At 42.6% G+C, this 18,194-nt stretch overlaps 2 pseudogenes across 1 annotated transcript; one reads left to right on the top strand and one right to left on the bottom strand.

Moving 5' to 3' along the window:
* Positions 1 to 2,736: 2,736 nt before the first annotated feature.
* Positions 2,737 to 3,196, bottom strand: LOC150039371 (AP-1 complex subunit sigma-3-like; annotated as a pseudogene).
* On the top strand, positions 3,175 to 14,341 carry LOC150039370 (proteasomal ubiquitin receptor ADRM1 pseudogene; annotated as a pseudogene). Its single transcript, XR_016534409.1, has 3 exons — positions 3,175 to 3,263; positions 5,041 to 5,107; positions 13,041 to 14,341. The product of XR_016534409.1 is annotated as a proteasomal ubiquitin receptor ADRM1 pseudogene (transcript).
* Positions 14,342 to 18,194: the final 3,853 nt, after the last annotated feature.

Raw genomic sequence — 18,194 nt, 5'->3', positions numbered from 1 at the left:
TAAGAAAAGAAATAAGGCCATATAGTATGAAGCTAATTGAAAAGACCTCCAGGATATTGAAACAAAAGCCATACAATGAATGACTGTTGTCCTTAATGTACTATGTTATCTCTCATCTCTTTTGCTGTCCCTTGGATATCTCATATTGTTACAGTATCTCACTTTGTTATCTGATATATTGGATTTATTTGTATTGGGTTATTTGAAATTGGATAGGGAAGGGGGGAAAACCAAGACAGGGGGTGGGTGGTGGAGGGGAGGGTCATGGCGACCAAGACATGTGAAAGGGTATCAATATATGTGAATTAATACAACTTCTATCTGGCAAACATCATGTAACCCTTTTATTAATTACAATAAAAAATAAATATAAAATAGAGAATGGGGGAAAACAAGATGAGGGGTGGGAGAGGGGGAGGGGGGAAGGGAAATGGGGACCACAACATGTGAAAGGGTATCAATGTGTGGGAAATAAGGCACCATTTATCTGGCAAATACCATGTAACCCTTCTATTAATTACAATAAAAAATACAAATAAATAAATAAATATAATAAAAGAAAAGAAAAAGCAAATAGTAAGATGGTTGACATTTGTGAGGAACTTGAATCTGTAGGTAAATTTGTGGATGCTCTGCAGTTGTGAGAATACATATATGGCTTATGCCAATAGAAGATCTTGGGAGGGTCTTATACCACATTCGAATATTTCAGGAAAAAACAGAGTCATTTCATTATGTTTACAAATTTCTTTTTCTGAAGACACCTGTCTTTGTCAAGGGGCAAAGTGGGATGGGCAATGAGGGGCACAGGAGAGCCTTCCATACCAAACAGACAAGAAAGGAGGAGGGTGCCTCCGTGCTGGGAGGTCAGGGAAGTCCAGAAGAGGGAGAATCGTCCAGGAGATTAGGTAAGGATGAAGTGAGAAACTGAGGAGCAGGCAGAAAAAAACATCAGAAATAAACAGACTTGAGGTGGAATGATGACCCCAATGATCACAGTGTTCCAGGAACTAAAGTGCCATATCTGTAATGCTTTTTACCAAAAAGCCCTCCAAGTCCATCTAGAGCAACACACAGCATAGAGTGATACAAATCTCCTGACTGGTGAACTCAGGGAGATAGTAGGAATGTCAGCATTTGGTAAGTTCCTGTTGGGGAGAGGTCCCTGAGAAGCCCACTTGGGACTGGTGACACACTGAGACCAGATTGTGCTGTCATAAGATGTGGGACCCTATGGAAACACTGGGTGAGGGCAGGCAACCAGCTGCTGGCTCTGGGTGGAAAGACCTGCTCCAACACAATCACTCAGGACTTCTTTAAACACATAGCCCAGAAGGATAAGGGTTCAATGGATGAGTGCATAGGTTGAGGGTAGGCCAAGAAGTTTTTTATGGAAATGGAGACTTAAGTACAGGGAGACAAGGAGTCTAAGAGAGAGCTAAAGGAGGGAGCAGGACACAGAACCAGCCCTGATGCACAGAGCACCAGTGCACACACAAGAGGCATGTGGTCATTGTTGTTCATTGGCAGCATTCCAGCACTACAGCAAGTAGCTGAGAGAAGCCAGGCCTATGGAAGAAAGGCTTGCAGGGACTCATTGTTGTGGGACTTCTCCCCCAGGGTCAGTTGGGCCTTGTTTCCTGAGCCACCCTCAGCTCTGGAAGGTTCTTTCAGGATTAGCTGTCATGGAAAGTCTGAATCCACATGAAGCTGAATGGACACAGAGAAGAACCCAGAGGGTCCTCATTCTTCCTCCACTGCTCAGAGACATTGTACACCGGTAGATGACCCACGTTTGGACCTTGTTCTGCAGGGGGAAGGGAATCCCTGTCGTTAGGTAGAGAATTGATTGGCCTGGACCCTGGAGGACCCACCCCGGAAGTCCACTCTGCTCCTCCCGGATCTCCCCGCCCCTTCCGCTGAGGACCCAGAAATAACAGCTCCGCAGGTCCAGTGACTCAATGGCTGACAGCGCGGGTCCTCACCGCCCTGGACTCCCCTTCCTCCCTCTGGAGCCGTCCACGCGGGTCCTCCTGGGCTAGGATGGGGAATAGACTGGAGGGGAGGTGAGCCCTGTCCCGTCCTCCCCAACCCTCCTGCCTGTCCCCTCCATCCTCCTCCGCCGACCTAGTCACCTAACCTCCCACTGGGTTTCCCCTCTGAACAGTCCCACGACCTCTTCGTGGCACCAGGACCGGCCCCGAACCTCCACTTTGCACGTGGATGTGTGGAACATTAACTGAAACCACACCCCTTGATAACTATGTCCATGGTTGAATAGGATGCAAAGCTCAGAAACATGTTGGCCTCCCACATCTAAGACATTGTGCTCATTTACCACGTGTATTTATTTTTCTTTAAGAGGTGAATACTTACAATGTATTCATAAGCATGAGCTATTACAGTATGTATGGTTTTTCATCCCTCAGAAAATCAAATTCCAAAAATATATATTGCAATTATTCCTTACAAATAATCTCATGGAGTTTTAAAATTTTACACACTATTCAGTCTGCCAAGTTATACAGCAGTTATCTCCAACACAGAGGCAAATTAAGTCATCATATACAGTATACTATAGACATAGACATTTCAAATATACTATATTAGCCAACGTGAACATTTGCTAGTTAAGAATCCCTTTCTTTAAGTTACTTGTGGCATGGCTCTGCACTGGATACAAAACAATGAGGATTTAAAATTCAGCACTTGCAGCACTCGGAGTCTTCAAGTCGGTTAAAATGTAGGTTTGTTCATGGATTCTTCCGTTGTCATTTGAGCTTCTCTTCTCAACCAGCTGCTGTCCCTAGTGGAGACACTAGGAATTGCATTCTCTACACTGTCTTCCCTCTCTCTCCTCTTTCTCTCTCTCTCTCCTCCTGTAACACGTCAGACTCTTCAATGGCTTTGACAGCTATTTTCTTGGATGTTTCCTGAATTTCTCCACCTATTATAAACTCATCAAGGATAAAATATGCCTTTTCAAAATTAAAGATGATACCCAGCTCGCAGACCTTTTATAAACAAGTTTGAGCTCCTTCCAGTCAATGAAACTGCTTGTTCGATGACCTCGAGAGAGAATAATCTGAACAATTTCCCGGGTTATTTTTTTCCTCTCTTTGTCAGGGAGAGTGGTGTACCACTTCTGTAGCCGTAATTTCCCTTGTCGACTGAACAGCAAGATGAAATGTATCATGGTGACCCGGACCCGCCGCCACCTGCACCCCGAGATCCGCGAGCGCCCAAGCCCGCTCGGGTACCAGGTAAGGCGCCCGCCTCACCTGTAATATCTCCTGTTTGAGTATAAAGTAAACCTGATGCCTTTAATGCCTTTCCTAAATGTTTGGTTTGTAAAACTTGAAATATTATTAGCAGTTAAGAGTTCCTGTATATTGCTGAACTTTTAAAAATATTTACAGAGATCAGAGACAATGTATCTCGTATGAATGTCCTAAATTCATTTGTATGTTTGGAATTGGAAGAAAGAAGAATAACCAAAGATGGGAGAGGAGATAGATATTCAGTAGTTTTGATGTCTTAAAAGCTGCTAGCTAGGCTGGGATGGAAAAATTTTAAACCTTTGAATATAAAGACATTCTTATGGGGTTATATTTTCTATAAATTATTTACCCAGGTTTTCAGACATCAGAAATGATGTCTGTGACATCTCTTACTATAATACAATTCAGTGGTAGGGATTCATAACAATGGCAGCGATTATTATTGCTACCACTATTTAAAGACAATCTCTTCTATTCCAAGCAATCTTAGTTATAGTTACTTGAGAAAGTTTCACATGCTTTTGAATGTAAATCTAATATGTTTTGTTTCTTACTTTGGGTATTGATTGCTTTGGCAGCATATATAGGAAGTACATGTTTCTTTTATCTTCCTGCCCTTCCTACCCCCAAAGACATTATTATTGCTGCTAGACATTATCATTGTGAATCTGTGTCACCTTTATACTGCAGATTATGCATTACCAGGTATTAATGTAATCAGAGATATTATGAGGAATTAGTCATGGTAGTTGTCCTGGTGCTTCATCATGTCTTTCCATGATTCTTGCACATGAGTTTCGAGGTATTGTGTCACTCGAGTGGCCTGGTCAGGGACGGGACCTTCTAGGGTTTCCTAGGACAAGTGCATGCGTGGCTTGGGGGCTCTGGGGAGAACTCATGTGGCAGACTCTTAGAGGATACAATGGAAAATGATAGCGTTGCTCCTACTCAGAAGATATTTAGGAGGAACATGCTAAGCCAAGAGGAGAAATTGACCAATTCCAATTGATTTGAAGGAAATAATTCAGATAGTATATGAAGTAATCACTAGGCTTTGAATTTCTAATAGTTATTCAAATGAATGATTTAGAAGTATAATTATGGCCCCGGATAGAAATTTAATCAAATTTGTTTAGATGTTCTTCAGTTGTATATTTAACTTGTGTGGGTGTGTATGTGTGAGTGAGTGTATGAGAGTGAGTGTGTGTGTGTGTGTGTGTGTGATCTGAGGTTCGAACTTGAGGCCTCATACTTCCCAGGCAGATGTTCTACCACTAAGCCATGGCCTCAGTTCCTTTAACTTAAAAGACTTGGTAAAACTTACTTTTCATAACAATTCATGTTGTGTAAGTTTTTATGATTCTATTTTTGGATAAAAGTATTTTCATACCTCATTAAATGCTTTACAAATATTCTTGATAATTCCTATTTGACACTTGGCTATGCACAGGGGTTCTCAGATGTGCTGGGAGTCACCTACAGAAGATGATCATCTTCACGTGGCACACTGGGGTAAATTCTGAGGGGCTTAGGGATACACTTTATATGGGCTGTGGTGAAAGTAATCATCATGTTTCTTTATATTATATAAGAAGATTGCCAAGTGAAAAGATAATATTCAATTTGCATAAAATTTTCAAATAAAATATTTTTAAAATTCCAAAAAAAAGAGATGAATACTTCCTTGAAACAAAATTTCTAAGGACAGTTTCATTTTCTTCATGTGTGTGTTTATTTGATTTACATTTCTCTTTCACAGCATAATGAAATTCTACTCTTGTACCCATTTGGAGAGGATGGTGGGGGATGAAATTAAGCAACTATTGGTAAGTATCTACGACGACGACTAGAGTTTACTTCACTGCAGTGTTTATTATAATTGAATGATGATAATTAATATCAATTTCATACAGACTAGTGAAGGAATGATTTCCTAACTCCTCATCATTGGGAATGCATTCTGTGTAACTTATCTTTAGGTGTTAGGTGGGTGATGTAAAAGGGCTGCCCTGAGTATTGAGAATGACATAGATGCACGCACTCTCTATGATTTGGAAGGCAGGTGGCTTGCAGGTTTGCAAGTGTTGTGGTTAAAAATGTCCTGTGCTCTTCCCCTTCCACCGTCGGGTTTCTTGGGAGCATCGAGGGATACCCCTGGGTGGCTGGGTGGGTGAGGGCACTGACAGATACTATTTGTATTTCTAAAAGAGACTCAGACTTCTTGCTTATTCTGATTATAGGCTTCACCTTGTTCTTCTTAGCCCTACAAAAAAAAGGAAATCAAATTAGGTTAAAGATAATGAAGCAGACTTTAAGGGACACATTTTGTACTTGCTTTTCCTAGGCTTGATAGGTACATTTATACTTTTATTTCTCATTAAATGAAAAATTTTGCTCTTGAGATAAAGAATTAATGTGTACAATCTGAATTTGACTTCAAATTGTGATAACTATAACTCGAATTACAAAAAAATGAAACATTTCTCTACTTTGTTTAATTGTTTGATCTTTATAAAATAAGTAGTGGCATGAACAAGTATACTTTTCATCCTTTATCATCTTGCTTTGATAAAACTTTGGAATAACATGATTTTATATAATCATTTATGTTTACATTTTACATTAGAGGTGAGTTTTTTAAAAAACCATATTTTCCTTCATGTTGCCCTAGATTTTCTGTACATGGTTAGAGAATATGTTCAAAATACAGTTGCAATATCTACCTATTATCTACTATGTATACAATATATGTGTGTATATGGATTCGAGTATGTAATTGTCGTGTGTGTGTGTAGTTCAAATTTAGGATCTTGGGAGCTATCCCTAAGCTTTTTGCTCAAAGCTAGCCCTCTCCCACAGCTCTATTTCTGGATTTTTGGTGGTTAATTGGAGATAAGAGACTCAAGGGCTTTCTTGTCCAGGCTAGCTTTGAATGGTGATACTCAGATCTCAGCCTCCTGGATAGGTAGATTAGGCTTGAGACACCAGTGCCCAGCTGAAATTGTCTTTTTCTGTTCATCAGCTGGTTAGAACTGACCCTCCCCCCTCTACTTTCTAAAAAGGCATAATTGTGCCAACGGATTTTGAAAATAAACTGCCCGGTACATTATGTGATTCATGTAAGTATACCACCAGATGGATCCAAAAGATTGAGTCATATTGCCTAGCCTTCTGAATAGGCATATTGATCACATTATCTGCCAGCATTTTTGTATCCTTGCAAATGTTCTGCATTGAATTACCTGGTTATGCTTCATGACATTTAAAAGTGTGTTTACTAATTTTCATGCTTCTTAAAAGCTGTTCAAATTCTTGCCTCTCATCTCCAGTTGAATAGTCAGATCAACCAAAAAGGTGACCTTTTAATTACAATATACCTTTTAAATAAAGGTATATTTACCTTTGTTAAAGAGTAAATTGTTATTGTAAAGGTGGTATCCAGCTATATAAGCCAGGTAAAGAGTACATTTCTTCCTGGACAGTCACCCTGTCTCTTACAGTTTTTCCTTCCCATTCCCATCCATAAGGTGTATATTTTGCTTTCAACATAGTTGTAAAGTATTTTTTCCAGTTCTGGGCTTTGAACTCAGGGCTGTAATGTATTTTTTGCCAGTTCTGGGCCTTGAACTCAGGGCCTGAGCACTGTCCTTGGGTTTTCTCAAGGATAACGCTCTACCACTTGAGCCATAGCACCACTTCTGGCTTTTTTCTATGTATGTGATACTGAGGAATCAAACATTAGTCTTTGTCCATGCTAGGCAAGCACTCTACCACTAGGTCAAACTCCCAGCTGCAATATATATATATATATATTTTTTTTTTTCTTTTATTTTAATCAAAGAAAGAATTCAAGTTGGGTGCCAGTGGCTCATGCCTGTAATCCTGGCTAATCATAAGGCTGAGATCAGAGAATAACCATTGAAATCCAGCCTGGGAATGAAAGTCCATAACACTATTATCTCTAACCCAAAAAAAGCTGGAAATGGCTCGAATAATAGAATCCCAACCTTGAGCCTAAACCTCAAACTCCCAGCTGTAATATATATATATATATATGTATATATATGCATAATTTAACACTATAATAGAATGCCAACCTTGAGCCTAAAACTCAGGGATAGCATCCAGGCTCCCCTGAGTTCAAGTCCCAGGACTGGCAAAAGAGTAATAATAATAATAATTCAGATCCTATGTAGAGGAGAAACACTTCATATAGGGGAATTTCTAATAGGAGGTATTTCTGGCGTCAATGCCTTTAGCTTTACCACAAAGTAGAATTTGAATAGTTCCCATTTGATTGACTTCTGTTGATCCACAGGTTACTGTAGTTAGTAGAGTTCCATTTCCATTTAAAACCAAAATCCAAATGTGTCTTATATTGTCTGTGAACTACAATTAAATAGCACAACCCAGGAAATGATATTGAATTTCCTGGCTTGAGATCTGTGGAAGTTGTTGATGAAAGCGACAGATAAGACTCATAATTTTGAAAATAATGGCTTCAACCTTCTATAAAAATGAATTGTTGATAAGCAATTCCTCAGTCCAGATTTGACAGTTCGTTGACTGTGTGAACACACAAAAATCAACCTTGAGCTTTGTGACTTTGGAATCACTGGCTTGATTTTATCCAGGGGTGACATTTTTTCAGCTATAGTCTTTTCATAAATGTTTTTGTTCAATGGCAACTACTCTGTAAAACTACTTAAAGATAATGATGATGATGATGATGATGATAATAATGATAAAACAAAAGCATCCTGTACTTTCCAGCAGCATCTTCATGACCACAACCTGTGGCTGGGGCAGGCCTCACATGCGGCCTGGCCTGCGGTGGATGCTGGGTAAATGCTCCAGTAACTCTGTGAAGTCTTTCCTCAGCAGTAGCTGAGGTTCAGTATTGCAGGGCAAAGACAGAGAGAAAGAAGGACCCGCCGCCTACAATTCTTACACTAGGAGAATCAGATTCATGATTCTTAGCTCTGGATTCCTGATTTTGATAGTTTCTTCCCAAGAGAAGATATCAACAAGTAGCCAGCTGGCCTAGTGTGACCAAAAACCATTCCATGTGCTATTTTCACTAACCTTGATATGAGTGCCTGTGGTTTCCTTCAGATACATTGTCTTTCCTGCCTTCTAATACATAGCTCCTCTATCAGTTATAGCTTCATTTTTAAAGTCTGTATAAAAACCTTCTGCTCTACCTCTGTAGACCTGGCAAACTCCTGTGTTCTGTCCTTAGTCCCTTTGTTTCTGTGTGAATACCCTGTTTGTCTGCTCCTCACTAGGCAGTGGAGTTCTGTAGCCAGGGCAACAAATGTTGGGTCATTGTGGTTAAGAGAGGAGTGCTGTGGTCCAGTGTTTTGTGAGATTCTTGTTGGGTTTTTGCCTGTGATCTGTCTCGTAGGTAAACAATATTCACTGGTTAACAGGTTCTACTGGAGTTTTTGTTTCTCTGTCCAAGAAGTCTGGCTCCTTTTTCAAGTTACACTTGAACTGCAGAGTCTGGTTTTAAGTTTATTGGGGATGCTTTCTTTTACCCTTCTTCCTATCACCCTGATCTGATTAGTGTGTCCACTGTGAACTCCGAGTTGCTTCCTAGTAACTTTTTTTTCGATAATTAACTGACATGTTAATTTTTATTTTAGAAAGCTAGTATTTCCTGAAAGATCTAAATGCAGCTGTATTTCTTTGATTACTAGAGTTGACTTTGGTCCAACATTAGGAAGGATTTTCCTGAATATAGAAACAAGACTGGACAGGAAAGACTGTTTCTGAGCCTGGGCCCTGTCCCTCTTGCTTGCCACTTAGTGCTCAAAAGTGAACAGATGTGCAAGATTGCCTCAGCTCCTGGCCTTTCCTCCCTCCTGTTAGAATCTCTGGGCAGGAGGGGAGCATGGTCTAGTGCTAGAGTGCTTGCCTAGCACGCACAAAGTTTGATTCCTTAGTGCCACATACAAAGCCAAGAAGGTGGTGCTGTGTCTCAAATGGTAGAGTGCTAGCCTTGAGAAAGTCCAAGTTCAGTGCCCAAACCCGGGAGTTCAAGCCCCAGGACTGGCAAAAACAACAACAAAAAAAGCACAAATCTCCAGTGTCAGCAATGAATAGACACACAAGAGATACAAATTTTGTCAAGCAATTTACTTTTGCTCAAAAGGGTGCAATGCCTCACTCTACCCAGAGCTAAGCAGGCACACTGGGCAGAGCAGTTTAGTAGGTTTTTATCCCAGTCCAAACTGTCCCTTGTCAAGGAGTTAGGCTCACATTCTAAATATAACTGATTACCAACGTTAGATTGTTTTTTTAAAAGGTTTACAATTTTTTTTTCATCACAGCTGGCTGAAAGCAGAACTGGGAACAGACTGGCTGACAGACACAGTGAGAGAGGTTGATGAAGTCAGCAGAAAGCTCCCATTTAAAAGGGGGAGGTCTGGGGCACATGGCTGACACCTGTAATCCTAGCTACTCTGGAGGCTGAGATCTGAGAATCAAGGTTCAAAGCCACCCCAGGCACAAAAGGACCTGAGACTCTTATTTCCAACTAACCTCTAGAAAACAAGTGGTGCTTGGTTCAAGGGGAGGATGGTAGCCTTGAGCTGAAGAGCTCAGGGACACCTCCCACCCAGACCCAGGGGGAGGGTGGAAGCCTTGAGCTGAAAAGAGCTCAGGGACAGTTCCCAGGCACAGTTCAAGCCACGTGACCCACAGAAAAAAAGGGGAGGGTCACGTGTGTTTGGCCTAGTGATAGAGTGCTTGCCTAGCATGCACAAAGACCAGGGTTCAATTCCTCGGTACCACATACGTAGAAAAAAGCTAGACGTGGTGCTGTGGCTCAAGTGGTAGAACTCTAGCCTTGAGAAAGTCCAAAAACAGGTTCAGGCCCTGAGCTCAAGCCCAGGACTGGCCAAAAAAAAAGTGGGGGGGAGGGGACTTAATTCCATTGATAAAGATTTCTCTAACAAGGAACACACTTGGCAGTTGCAGTTTTATTCTTTGAATTCCTTCGATAAATATTTATCTCCCTAATTTGGCCAGTGGGTCACAGCAGCACAGCTGATAATTGCAATTTCACTCTTTCAACTCCTTTGGCACAAGATTTGCATTCCTCACATGGCTGCTGGTCATACACAGCACAGAAATAAGTCTTTAAAAAGCAAATAATAGAGGGGGGAAGGGAAATGGGGACCATGACATGTGAAAGGGTTTCAATGTGTGGGAATTAATGCACCATTTATCTGGCAAATATCATGTAACCCTTCTATTAATTACAATAAAAATATATTTTAAAAAAGCAAATAATACCAAAAATATCAATATACAATACAAAAGCATTTCAGTTTGACAGAAAAGACTACTTTTTCCTCACACTCCTCTCCCTCACCCTCAGAAAAGGCTGGTGTAGGTGCAGTGGCTCATGCCTGTAATCCTAGCTACTCAGGAGGCTGAGATCTGAGGATTAAGGTTCAAAGTCAGCCTGGGCACAAAAGAACCTGAGACACTTATCTCCAATTAACATCTAGAAAAATGGAAGTGAGGCTTGGCTCAAGGGTAGGGTGGTAGCTTTGAGCTGAAGAGCTCAGGGACAGTGCCCAGGCCAGATCAAGCCCCATGACCCACAAAAAAAAGGGGGGGGGCGCTGGAATCTTATCTCTCACCACCAGGTGGCAGTGCTGATCTCACCTCAGCTCCTGCAGCCCCTAAATAACCTGACCTATGGAAATCAGCTCTGAAAACAGGGATGCGGGCTCTGCCTTCATAAAAGTAGACAGTCAGTAGACTTCCTAGAGAGAAACAAGCAGACGTTTGGAAGGGAAGAAAACCCTGAATCATGGTTATGCAGTTGGGGAGTGGTGGGGGGAGACAGCAACACTTAACTACCTTGTGAAAATACAGTGGAGCATATGAAAAGTGAGGGTGAATTTTTTCTCTATTTAATAAAGATGAGGAGAAAAGGCATGTAGCTGAAGGTAGATGGTGGTCAGGTATCTTTTTTGGTCCAAGAAGACAACTTAGCCAGGGTTATTAGAAAGGTAAGAGAGCAAATAAAACTATGGGAAATAGACATGGGCTCTACAGCTCACCTTCCCCTCCTCCTCCTTGCTCTCAATTCTACATCTCTAGTACAGAAGAATCTTCTGTACCCAGACACCAATTCAAGGAGATCCTTTTCCTCCACAGCCAGGCAACAAAAAAAAGGACTAATTTCTGAGAAGCCAAGGAATTGAACCTGTGTCTTTCTGCATGCTAGGCAAGCACTCTACCACTAGGCCACACTCCGGCCCCTTCCTAGTAACTTTTTTTTTCATATCCTTTTATCCTGGTTTATTTTCTTAATTTGAGAATGGGCATCTAATTTTTAATCATCAAGGTACATGAAAAAATTTATTGTTGTGGTAATGTATAGAGGGGTTACAGTTACATTCGTCAGGTAGTGGGTGCAAGTAGCCAGCTGGCCTAGTGTGACCAAAAACCATTCCATGTGTTATTTTCACTAACCTTGATATGAGTGCCTATGGTTTCCTTCAGATACATTGTCTTTCCTGCCTTCTAATACATAGCTCCTCTATCAGTTATAGCTTCATTTTTAAAGTCTGTATAAAAACCTTCTGCTCTGCCTCTGTAGACCTGGCAAACTCCTGTGTTCTGTCCTTCGTCCCTTTGTTTCTGTGTGAATACCCTGTTTGTCTGCTCCTCACTAGGCAGTGGAGTTCTGTAGCCAGGGCAACAAATGTTGGGTCATTGTGGTTAAGAGAGGAGTTCTGTGGTCCAGTGTTTTGTGAGATTCTTATTGGGTTTTTGCCTGTGATCTGTCTTGTAGGTAAACAATATTCACTGGTTAACAGGTTTTACTGGAGTTTTTGTTTCTCTGTCTAAGAAGTCTGGCTCCTTTTTCAAGTTACACTTGAACTGCAGAGTCTGGCTTTAAGTTTATTGGGGATGCTTTCTTTTACCCTTCTTCCTATCACCCTGATCTGATTAGTGTGTCCACTGTGACACTCGAGTATGCTTCCTAGTAACTTTTTTATTTTTGTTTTTTTTTGGCCAGTACTCTGGGTCTAAGCACTGTCCTTGGACTTTCTCAAGGCTCGAGCCACTTGAGCCTCAGCACCACTTCTGGCTTTATTCTATGTATGTGGTAGCAAGGAATTGAACCTGTGTCTTTCTGCATGCTAGGCAAGCACTCTACCACTAGGCCACACTCCGGCCCCTTCCTAGTAACTTTTTTTTTCATATTCTCTTATCCTGGTTTATTTTCTTAACTTGAGAATGGGCATCTAATTTTTAATCATCAAGGTACATTTTAAAAACATTTATTGTTGGGGTAATGTATACAGGGGTTACAGTTACATTCGTCAGGTCGTGGGTGCATTTCTTCTCCTTCTTATGTTTTTTCCCTGTTTCCCACTCCCTTCTCATCAAGGTACATATTAAAAGAGAAAAACTTTAGATCATTGGTGAAGATAATTCTCTAGCAAAGGATTTTTTTTCCCTCTCATATGAGACAATGGACTTGTCAGAGTGGTTTGGTTTCTTGTTACACTTTTCAACTTCATTCCCTTTTGCTCAAAGTTTTATGCAATGGCAGTCTGGTAATTTTATATTTCATTGTGTATTATTGGATTTACTTTTAGCCTCCCTCAACATATACAATAACTTGAGAGTAAACTTCTGGGCTGAGTTGCATGTTGGGATGAATGTCAATCAATAGGCCATTCTGGAATGAGCATGTGGATTTAATCATGTAATTCTGAAAATTAGGACGGGGAAGAGCGAGCCCGGACCATGCCTCTCGGCCGAGCGTAGGCGCAACCAGGATGACGACGTCGGGCACCCTGTTCCTGAGCCTGGTGCCAGGCTCGAGCGGGTCCTCCAGCAAGTACCTCGTGGAGTTCTGGGCAGGGAAGATGACCCTGAAGGGGACCACGGTGACCCCGGACAAGCGGACAGGGCTCCTGTCCATCCAGCAGACAGACGACTCGCTCCTCCACTTCTGCTGGAAGGACAGGACGCTGGGGATCGTGGAGGACGACCTGATCATCTTCCCTGACGACTGCGAGTTCAAGCGGGTGGCCCAGTGCCCCAGTGGGAGGGTCTACGTGCTCAGGATCAAAGCTGGGTCCAAAAGGCTCTTCTTCTGGAGGCAGGAGCCCAAGACTGACCAGGACGAGGAGCACTGCCGGAAAGTCAATGAGTATCTGAATAACCCCCGATCCTGGGGCACTGGGGGCCAGCGGGAGCGGTGGCCACGAGCTCTCGGCCCTGGGTGGTGAAGGTGGCCTGCAGAGCCTGCTGGAAACATGAGTCACCGCCAACTCCTGCAGCGCATCCGACCGGCTAGCCTTGGAGGACTGGGTGGGCTCAGGGCCCTCACAGGGCCGGGCCTGGCCAGTCTTGTAGGTAGCGGCGGGCCTCCAGCGAGCAGTTCTTCCTCCAGCTCCGGAGCCAGTCGGCAGCTGTCACCCCATCCTCCACCACCTCCTCTGCCCGTGCCCCCCCAGCCCCTTCTGCCCCAGCCTCGGCCACCCGCCCGAGCCCCGCGCCCAGTTCAAGTAATGGAACGGGTACGGCAGCCAATCCGACCCAGCCCATCCAGCTGAGGGACCTGCAGAGCATTTTGGCTACCATGAACGTGCCGGCTGGGACAGCTGGCGGCCAGCAAGTGGACCTGGCCAGCGTGCTGACCCCAGAGATCATGGCCCCCATTCTGGCCAACGCCGATGTCCAGGAGCGCCTCCTGCCCTACTTACCCTCGGGTGAGTCGCTGCCCCAGACCGCGGATGAGATCCAGAACACGCTGACCTCGCCCCAGTTCCAGCAGGCCCTGGGAACCTTCAGTGCAGCCTTGGCCTCGGGGCAGCTGGGCCCCCTCATGGGCCAGTTTGGCCTGCCCGTGGAGGCCGTGAAGGCCGCCAACAAGGGCTATGTGGAAGCATTTGCCAAAGCTATGCAGAACAATGCCAAATCTGAGCAGAAGGAGGGCGACGCAAAAGACAAGAAAGATGAAGAGGAAGACATGAGTCTAGATTAAGTTATTTACTGTCTTTTAAGGAATTTGAATTCTTAGTCACGTGACTCTTGTAGTGGCATTTGTGATTTATTGCATACCTTTTCCTGTTCCAACTCACCAATAAAAGTCCTTTCTTTTACCTGAAAAAAAAGAAAGAAAATTAGGACAAATACAAGAATGTAAATTGTTATATCTTAACTGAATAGAAATAGAACTAACAAAAATCAGGATGTGGACAAGAGAAATGATATAATGCTAATAACCTCCTATGTTAAAGTAAAAGAGAGACTTTATATGATACCAGGTTGAATGATCTAGTTAATAAACTCCAAGAGTACCAACTTTTATTAGATTTTAGAATTCCTTTCATTAACCTTATAGGAATGTATTAAAAATCCTACCTTGTAAAATGCTTTAGGTAATGATTAGCAATCTCTTTCATTTCTGCTTGATGTTTTAATGAAAACTAAACACAGAATCATGTGTATTTGTTTTTTTTACTTTGTCATGTATTTATTTATTGCTTATTTTCTCATCAGTCATGGGTCTTGAATTCAAGGTCTGGGTACCGTCCCTGGGCTTCCTTTGCTCAAGGCTCCTAGTCTACCACTTGAGCCACAGTGCCATTTTCGGCCTTTTCTGAGTATTTGATTGGAGGTCAGAGTCCCCTGAACTTTCCTGCCTGGGATGGCTGTAAACCGAATCCTCAGACTGGACTAGCTGGTGTTACAGGCATGAGACACCAGCACCAGGCTGTGTCTTTTTTTTTCTTTTTTTGGCCAGTCCAGGGATTGAACTCATGACCTGATCATTGTCCTTGGACTTTCTCAAGGCTAGGGCTCTACCACATGAGCCTCAGCACCAATTCTGGCTTTTTTCTACGTATGTGGTACTGAGGTCTTCGTGCATGCTAGGCAAGCACTCTACCACTAGGCCAAACTCTTGGCCCCTTTACTGTGTCTTTTAATCTGTGATCATCAGATATACCACATTCTTCTTTCATTTTACTAATTACAAGAAAAAAAAGAAATTAAGGTTTTGGGTTCCCAAATGAAAGCTTCATTTCACCAACAATCTACTTCTCATCATCCAAGCTCCCACTTTGCTACTTGTCCAAATATGCCACCCAAACCATCCACAGACAGACAGCCCCCGCCACCTCAAGTAATGCCACCACTATTACCTACGGGTACGAGCAACTGGGCCTGATTTCCTGTCACAATGCATCACAACCCAGCTTGTAGAGATCAAGGGGCCTCTGCTGGATCTTAGCCCCATCTGCTTCATGCTTCCTGGTTAGCCCATCTGCAGTTTCTACATCCACACACCACAGTATTTCTTCTCAACCAAAGATAGCAATCTAATGACATGGCAAGACTCTTCAGTGATCTGGTAGAGGAAGATCTGTTTTGAAGGATAAAATATCACTGGGTAGCTTCAATGATTAGAACAGAAGTGTTGCCTCTGTCTTTCTCATCCCACCTTTCCAGAGGAACAGAACACAATTAAGACAATTACTGAGCTTATAGGACACCCAGTCCCTTCCAAATGTGGTGCAAGTATACAAGGAATTCGATTGGGGGGATTCAGGGAGGCTTTGAATCATTAAGGACAGGTCAGTGAGCCCTTCCTGTGGGCAGAGTCCATGCTCCTTCAGCTGCATGTGGTATACAGTTTAGACCTCTACCTTACAGGTAGAGCCTCCCTCAACCTACCCTATAAGCAAGTTTTCCTGTGTGTGTGCGTGTGTGTGTGTGTGTGTGTGTGTGTGTGTGTGTGTCTGTGTCTGTGTCTGTGTCTGTGTTTTGTGTCTCGTTGTGGGGCTTGAACTCAAGGTCTGGGCACTGTCCTGAGCTCTTTTGCTCAAGGCTTGTGCTCTATCACTTTGAACCACAGTTCCAACTCCAGTTTTCTAGTGGTTAATTGGAGATAAGGGTCTTATGGACTTTCTCATGTGGGTTGGCTTTGAACCATGATCCTCAGATCTCAGCTTCAGGAGAAATTGATGGCTGGTGATGTATTCCCTATATTAATTTCAATATGATGATAGATTTGCTTCTCCTTCAAACTTAAGATTCAGATAGAGAGAGAGAAAATTTAGCCAGAACTTTCTTATAAAGAAGAGCAACACTTTAGAAGAAGAAAAAATGGTGGTATTACAGATAGTGTTTTAAATTGTGACAATGAATTGGCCTATTCTCATAAAATTCCCCTGTAGTTATACAAGAGAGAGTGATTTTTAATAGTCTAGTTCTGAGCGGGGTATGGTGGTACATTTTAATTGTCCCAGAAACCTTGGAAACCTGAGATGGGAATATCAGTTGAGCCTAGCTGTTTCAAACAGTCTGGACAACACAGCCAGAGTGTAAAATACATGCACATACACACAACTGAGCCAGCAAGTGAGATATAGAGAGAGAGGGAGGAGATGGGGGAGAGAAAATATCATAATTCTTACTGTATTTGTGGGCTGTCTTTTTGAGTTGTTCAAAGTCAACTATAGTCTAACAATAGTAATAAAAACTCCAGAAAATTCATAAATTTTATTTCTTTAATTATTTCTTTTTGTATGGTGCTGAGGATCAATTGTGGAGCCTGTAGATGCAAGGTGAATGCTCTCATGCTGAGTTATATGTAATTTAAAGCTCCCATATTTTTTTTCTATTTTTTGGCAGTCCTGGAGGTTAGGACTTGAGCCCTGACCTTGGACTTTTCTCAAGGCTAGAGCTCTACCACTTGAGCCTCAGCACCTCTTCCAGCTTTTTCCTATGTGTGTGGTACTGAGGAATCAAACACCGGTCTTCCTTCATGCTAGGCAAGCACTCTACCACTAGGCCCAATTCCCAGCCCTCCCACAAATTTTTAGTTACTCACTACTCTGAGTAGGATGAGGATGAAATCTAACACCTGCCTTTCACCTTGCCTATGTCCAGCTGTGGGCCTCACCAACCACTGACTGCCTCTTAGAGATAAATTCCATACTTGTTCATTTTCAAGACCAACCGTTGGATTCTGAGTGAAAATTTCCTAGCAGCTTGCTTACATTCGGACTTTTGGATGTGAAAAAATTCATGCATTGGAAAACCCATAGATAAACAGGAGTGTGATTAGCATAGGGAAGAACAGATTTCAATAAAATGAGGAAATAGATGAAATGGGATGTGTCAGAAGGCAAAGGATCCTTCCTGCTACAAAGGAAAAAGGGGGAGGGGCTGTGGAGGCTGCCCAAAGCCTATAGCTAACATTCAACTTCAAGAGGGGCATGCATTTGAATTGCTCAATAAAACTGAATGTAAGGGACCTGGAGCATGGCCTAATGGTAGAGTGCTTGCCTCCCATGCACAAACTCATGTGTTCTATTCCTTAGCACCACATACACAGAAAAAGCTGGAAGTGGTATTGTGGCTCAAGGGTAGGCCTTGAGAAAGCCCAAGGATAGTGCCCAGGCCCTGAGTTCAAGCCCAGGACTGGCAAAAAAAAAGGAATGTAAATTAGGCAGCATCCAAGAGAGAATGGGAACTCTATATGTCTTGGCTCAGTGATGGAGTAGGGAGAGATGTCCATGTGTGAAGTGCCCCTGTGGCTCAAGTGGCAGATCACTAGCCTTGAGCAAAATGTGTCCAAGGAGGCACCCAGGCTAGAGCTCTACCACTCTCTAGCTCTACTCCTGGGTCTTCGTGCATGCTAGGCAAGCACTCCACCACTAGGCCACAATTCTAACTCATCAAATAATGGATTTTATTATGATATTTCCACCCGTGCACAAGAGAACTGTGTGCTTATTCACATTCTCATCATGGTGCCTATACACCTTCCTATCCTTCCCTCTGCTTAGGCCTTTTTTATTTGGATGTTTGATTACTTGTACATATGGGTCTAGACTCCAAATGTAAGAGAAAACATGT

The sequence above is a fragment of the Megascapheus bottae genome, unplaced genomic scaffold, assembly GCF_031878675.1.
Source record: "Megascapheus bottae isolate mThoBot1 unplaced genomic scaffold, mThoBot2.hap1 HAP1_SCAFFOLD_40, whole genome shotgun sequence".
Lineage (NCBI taxonomy): Eukaryota > Metazoa > Chordata > Mammalia > Rodentia > Geomyidae > Megascapheus > Megascapheus bottae.
The sequence above is the reverse complement of the archived record's forward strand: the minus strand, read 5'-3'. Positions and strand labels throughout refer to the sequence as shown.